We start from the raw sequence: 7,507 nt of genomic DNA on the forward strand, positions 1-7,507 counted from the left end.
AAAAAAGAAAAAAAAGAAGAGGAGTTATCAGAAATGCTCAGAAAACTGGTCTGTTCAGGTTCTGTTTGTTGTTTTTTGGGGGGTGAATTCGTAGTCCTTCAAATAAACAAAACAAAAGTGAGATAAGGAACTCATCAGGTATGAAACACAAACTATCACTGCCACCACGAGTTTTATGTTGAAAGCACCAAAAAAATTAAGTTGTTTTTGTAATAATACAATAGTAAATTAAATTTAAAAATTAAATCAACGTAATTTTGGTTGAAATAGATTCAAAGTGTAAGAAGACAGAAAAAAAAACAGCATTTCATATGTCACACAGACACAAATGAATGATTCCTCTGAGTGTGATGATTTACAATCAATTGAAATTAGCTCTAAAATCTCATGAAAATACTAAAGTGAGCATGACATAATCCCTTAAAAGCTCTTATATAAAAACAAAATGACCTGTCGGCAATAAAGCTTCACTGAGACAGGAAAAATGAGAACAATATTTAAAGCAATCTATTATTTCTGTGGATCTGCAAAAACAAAAGCAGATTTTTGATTTTAGATTTACTAATATAATTTACCAGTGCAGCTGATTATTACAAGTATTGCCATTCATTTCTGAGTATTTTTATTGGGTACTTTCTTCCTTTTGACTGACTTTATCATCTGATTCTTTACATTTTTATATCGAGCACCGTTAAACCACAACATGATCAAACTTTGACAGCCTTTGATTTTGACCTTCAGGCTCAGTCAAGATTAAATCTGATGGTGTATTTTGAAAGTCCACATATGTCTTTCTGTTCATGTCTAATTGTAACTACGGGTCTGTCAGCTTTTGAAAATTTGACCTTGCACTGTGACCTTGACCTTTGGCATCATCTTGGTACCATTCATTTGCAGCCATATGGTCTTACTTTGCATGTTAGAAAATTCTGCTTCACCCAACCAGAATCTTTGGGGGCGTCGTGAAATGAAATGACAGAGAATCAGTGTTACAATAAAATGAACTACACTGAACTAAAATAAATAAATACATAAATAAATAAAGACAGACGAGAAGAACAGAGTCCACACTAGAGCTCAGATTATGTTTCATTCTTCTAAATCCCATCTGAGGTTTAAATGTGAGATTAGCACGTGCTGCATTAAAGCATAACACTGTGAGGCTCTTCAGCCACGTTGGTGTATTGATGCGTTTGGTTTGCAGCAGGCCATGATGTTCAGATGGCATTAGCAAGTTCCTGGAGAGTGTTTGGGGAGGAGAAAGTGAAGGAGGAAAGTTCTCCTGCCTGATGGATTTGGCCTCGCTGCATATGCTGCAGTGGATTACCCTGATCCAAGTTAATGCCTAAAACCGTGCAATCGTTCAGCACCGACGGAGCTGCCGAGGCTCCACCATCTGCCGCTGCAGGCCGGATTAACTTCGAGGAAGATGAACAAAGGTGGGGGGGCACAGGATCCCTCAGCACTGACAAAACCTCCCAATCTGGTCTACTTGAACTAAAACCTGCAAAAGGTTTCCCTGTGAGAGTTAGTTCTGACAAGAAGATGACGCAAAACACAAATCTTCACCAAAACTCAATGCCATCACACCCATTTAAACTGCTCTGGCCCCGCCTCACCCCTTTATACAGTTCCATGTTGGTTTCTCCTTCAGTTCAGGTCCTCTTTGTCATATTTACAAACAAACCTCCCTCTGTGGAACTGAAATAATAATAAAGGTTTTCTGGATATGTTGGATTGTTGTCCGACTTTCTGAAGATGTGGGACTGAAGTTTGTTTTCTTTTGTCTTTTGTCCTGACAAAGTTCAAGTCCTGCCCTCTGACCTCAGCAGAGTCAGCAAACTTCACTAAACAGCATCAGCTCCCTTTCTGGACCTCCGTGCCTTCAAGCAGAACTCAGCAGTGACACTTCAGAAGCAGCTCGTCTTTGATTTCTATCCCCCCCTTCTCTTTTTTTGGTGTGTATGGGGGGGGGGGGGGGTCAGGATCCGGCTGCATGGTTTTGCTCTCTGGACAAGTCAACATATTCAGGACAGATCTCCTTTTTTCTACAGACTGCGTCAGTGATTCACATCGTATGACCAGAGATCCCTCGCTGTGCGATATCAGTGGATATTTCTGTGACGCCGTCTCGTTTTGGTTTATTTTTCTAATGATGTTTTCCTGATTTCTATTTTTCTAAACAAACAAACAAAAAAAAAAAAAACAAAGAAACAACAACAACAAAAAAACTGCAGTGGGGAAAAACACTCAGAGGGGGCGTTTGGATATTGCTGTGGATGATGAGTTTAATTTTCCTCAGCTGCCCCCTCCTGCCAAAGCCATAGATGAGCACTGGGCATTTGAACATACCATGATGCATTCAGGATCTCAGAGTTCTCACCGCAGGGTCCTCGTTTATTTCGATGAGGATCTGATTTTGTGTTCAGGGGTTTGAATCTGAAATATTTAGTATTGTAATACCGTTGTGTGGCTTGTTCTTGATGTTTTTGTACTTTATCCTACATATCAAGAAACTCTGTAAGATAGAAAACTGAACAAGTGAATTCACCAGAATGGAAGAAGAATACTGTAAATTCTCAAAAACCAAATCCTTAACAATAACAGATATATGACAAGATATTTAACCAACAGCATTCACTCTGCAGATATCAAAAGTTCACTTATGAATCAACAAAACTTGAAAATGGCCCATTAATGTCTCTAAATAGAGGTCAAGGTCATAGAATACATCATATCTGGTGCTTGAAGTGGGGAGTAGTTCAGGTAAGACAAGGATCTGCACTCTTCCAAGACCACCAGGGGGCAGCAGTGTGCCCCCGATCACATCCGAAAAATCAGAAAGGATAACACCACAGAGCCAAAAGCATCTGGAAACCAAAGACTCAAAATAAAATAATAATAATAATAATAATAATAAAATACATATTTGACATTGGATATGTCCACTTTTTGGCTTCAGATCTGTTTCTTAATGAGCTACGATGTCCAGACAAAAGCTATAATTTCCTTTTTTTTTTTTTTTTTTTTGGGGCTGTAACTCTGCTCCAAACCATTTTTCCAAAAACATTTTCATATGAGCTAGCTCAGAATCAGCAGCTGTTTTTGACGGCTTCACGTACCAGTTTGTTAATTGTCTTATGTTCAAGTCCTTCACATTAAAAGCATCTATAGTAAAAGTAAGTCCCTTCGGCTGCTCCCTTGTTTGCACTCGGGGTCGCCACAGCAAATCCAAGGTGGATCTGCACATTGAATTGGCACAGGTTTTACGCCGGATGCCCTTCCTGACGCAACTCCACATTACATGGAGGAATGTGGCAGGGGTGGGATTTGAACCCGGAACCTTCTGCACTGAAACCAAGCGCATTAACTACTTGGCCACCAAAAGCATCTATAATAAAATCCACAAACAACTGAAAGACTTTTATTGTGAAAGAATCTGAAGTGTTTCTGAACAGACCATGGCAGTATATTCTCAATGAAACAGACATTATTATTATTATTATTGTTATTATTATTAAAGTGGTTGTTTTGAGAATTTACAGTAGGAAACAGTTTTCTTGTTTCTATCCTGTTTTGAGCACAAGTGACGCGTTTTGTTTCCTCCAAGCTGCTATCCTGAGATGTCCCACATTACAGTACTTACCCACCGATGTCCTACGAGCGGCCCGCGTCAGTGCTCCGTATACCTCACACACGCCACTTGATCAGACTCAGCCAATCAGGCGCCAGTACTTTTACATTTGCATTGATGACAATCTCATCACAGGAGAAACTGCCATTTTCAAGTTGAAGGTAAAAAACAGGTGCTTTGACAGCATGCCTGGAAACATTTTTTACATTATTTCTCAACCTTTGTGTCACGACTTCATATCGCATCACCTGATATTCAAAACGAGTTGCAGAAAATTGTGAAAAAGAGATTATTTAAAGAATAAATCAACAAGTTAATTTAGTAAGCACACTGAATTTTTTTATTTCTGCTGATAATACAAGTTTGAATAGCTTTTAGTTGAATGGGTGGGCCTCTGAAGGTGTGTGTGTGTGTGTATGCATGACTGAATTCTTGCTTTGAGAAGTGAACATAACTGAAGTATGTTTGAACCAGAGTTGCCAAATTTAGGGTCCACGAGCCCCATCTGGTCCACACTCCACTTGTTTTGACCCACCATGTCAATTGACCATCTATGCAAATTAATGACATACCATTCAGTAGTAATGTTTTCATTATTGTGACTTTATTTTCTATTTACAATGTTAAGCTTCCACTCAATATAATACATTTAATTGTAATGTAACTGTATATATGTAATTTACACAATATCAACATATGATTCTGGTCTTTGGAACCCAATCCAGATTAATTTGTGGTCCCTCAAAGGAAAAAAATTGAGCTCCTCTGGTTCTAACCAACCATGTTGGAAAAGTCAGAGGTACATTTTATGACTTTAGCTATTTTTATGATCTCATATTTTTAAGCTTTTGTACCTTCCAAGCGTGTCTTTGGGATGATGCCATATTTTAAGCTATTTAGAGGATGTCTTCAGAATGAGACATCCTACAGTGAAACAAAGGTTTGAACCCTTTGTCCTCATCACTCATTTGTTCTGAGGGTAAATAAATACAAAATACAGTATCTCAAAATGACCTCACTCACCACCTCTGTCAAGGTCCAGCCAGTAGTTTAATAATCTAATAATATGATTTGTAGTGCAAATGCTAAATATATAACTGTAGATTTCCTTTGGAGTTATATTTGAAAGCATGAATAAATAAAATGTGATATCAAATTACCAGATGAAACATCTTCAAAATGAACAAACCTCTCAGGTTTTTCGTATTTATATTGTACTTATTTATTTTAGCAGCTGTAGTTTCATGACTGCAATCACCTGAAAGGCCTCAAAGGTTCTGTGAGATACAAAAAGTGCATCACAGAAACACTTCAGCTCAGTTTCTTGAGGAGCAACTGTTTGTAGGTTTTTTTTTTTTGTTTTGTTTTTGTTTTTTGAAAAGTGAATGCCAGTCTGATGCCTGAATTATCTGTGAGGCTGCGTCCATCCATCAAGTACCTTTTACTGGTGTCGATTCCCAGAACCATGCTGCCAAACTGGTCTGAAGAAGCCAAAACACTGAAAATACTTCTGTGTGTATCAGTGGTTTACATGTATCAGATGTTCATCATTCCGTTAATGTTACATTGTGTTTCTAACAGTTTAATCCTGTTTGTTAAACTGTTATACATACATGCAGAAGAGTTACAAAATAAACCGAAATACTAAAAATTAGTTTGACTGAGATGCACTTCATCTTTTTGCCACTTGATGGTGCCATTGGCTCATTCAACCACAGCAACTTTCCAAAAGCAGAGATCCAGTCTGAAGATGCTTTTGGGAAACATATTTCCTGAGTGTGTTTTCTGACCTTAAGTCCAACAATTAAAAAAGCTGAGAGGTCACAGGTGAAACAGGTCACAGGTCGGAAAGTTCAGAGGTCACAGGTGAGACAGGTCACAAGTGGAAAAGCCCGGAGGTCAGAGGTGAAACTGGTCACAGGTGGAAAAGCTCAGAGGTCAGAAGTGAAACAGGTCACAGGTGGAAAAGTCCAAAGGTCACAGGTGAAACAGGTCACAGGTGGAAAAGCCCGGAGGTCACAGGTGAAACAGGTCACAGGTGGAAAAATCCGAAGGTCACAGGTGAAACAGGTCACAGGTGGAAAAATCCGAAGGTCACAGGTGAAACAGGTCACATCATAGGTGGAAAAATTCAGAGGTCACAGGTGAAACTGGTCACGGGTGGAAAAGCTCAGAGGTCACAGGTGAAACTGGTCACGGGTGGAAAAGCCTGGAGGTCACAGGTGGAAAAGCCCGGAAGCCACAGGTGAAACAGGTCACAGGTGGAAAAGTTCAAAGGTCACAAGTGAAACAGATCACAGGTGGAAAAGTTCAAAGGTCACAGGTGAAACAGATCAGAGATGGAAAAGTTCAGAGGTCACAGGTGAAACAGGTCACATGTGAAAAAGCCCGGAGGTCACAGGTGGAAAACCCCAGAGGTCACAGGTGAGACAGGTCACGGGTGGAAAAGCACGGAGGTCACAGGTGAAACAGGTCACAGGTGGAAAAGTTCAAAGGTCACAGGTGAAACAGGTCACATGTGAAAAAGCCCGGAGGTCACAGGTGGAAAACCCCAGAGGTCACAGGTGAAACAGGTCACGGGTGGAAAACCCCAGAGGTCACAGGTGAAACAGGTCACAGATGGAAAGCTACCTTGTTGTGACGTGACTCCTGGGTTTTCTGGTGATGAAGGTCCAGTAATTTATTTTGCCTTTAAACACAGTTGTTTAAAGATTTTTTTCAGTACAGTTCATTCACTGGTTCAGTTATTATGAGTAAAACGAGCAATTAAAGCCAGTTTTCTAACCTTTCTAATGTTCTTCATTTTCCAGGTATGGCGGGTTAGCTTGGAATTCGACAGAACAGCTAAGTGGGACAAAAAGATACCATATGAACACAAGTCCCTCTGCAGTATTCGTTTCTCCTTAATAATCAGGTTTGGCCTTTATTATGTACTGATTTTATTCGCTGAAATAAAAGAAGCAAACGCGCTCACCTGCACTCTGTTTCTCGTAGCTACGGTCCCCCCCTCCCCTCCCCAATTGGTGGACTAAAGAGCCAATAAACAAAAGTGCCCAGAAACAAAAAATTGATTTGAGTGACACACAGATCAGCCTATGAGACCCAGAGAAAACTGATCCGCCTCTTTCTAAAGTTCTGGATGGTGCGCTTATCTCCGCAACATGCAGACATTTACAGCATCTCTGTTAAACACATGCTATATTGATCTAGATTATTAAAGTTATTATTAGGTAGGATGAAAAATTACAATTTACAACCAATTTTCGGAAATCTAGAGGTGAACAGCTGTAACCTAGCAACCGTGACAGAGTCACCACCTTGGTACTCAACATGTGTCTTTTACACAAGAAGAATAAATAAAGATATTCAACACAGAATCTGCTCTGCGTTAGCCTGATCCTGTCAGGTCTCAAAAGCAGACTTGGCTGGGAAACCTCTTTGTAAGACCAGGGGCTGTGTCCGTTTCTCCCGGTGAAACTGGCGTGAAGAAGGGCATCCGGCGTTAAACTTGTGCCAAATCCCAAATGCAGATCTGGACTGGATCTACTGTGGTGACCCTGAACAAATGGAGCTGCCAAAAGAACAGCGTTCAATGGGATGTCAAGCCAGTCTCACAGAGTAAAAGAGGACTGGAGTAGAACAACACAGAATAGAGAAAACCAGGTATAGTGTAGCGTCATGGCGGATTGTAACAGAATACAGTAGAGAAATGGAAATCTGAAAAACAGTGCAGTAGATGAGAATACAATGAACATCAGAATGCACATTATTTGCCCTTTGGGGATGAAATATTGAAGTACAGTGATTGGGTAGTATAGTGATGATTGCATGTGGAAGAGTAAATTGGAGTAACGTGATGATTCATACAGCAGA

The sequence above is a fragment of the Thalassophryne amazonica genome, chromosome 22, assembly GCF_902500255.1.
Source record: "Thalassophryne amazonica chromosome 22, fThaAma1.1, whole genome shotgun sequence".
Taxonomy (NCBI): Eukaryota; Metazoa; Chordata; class Actinopteri; order Batrachoidiformes; family Batrachoididae; genus Thalassophryne; species Thalassophryne amazonica.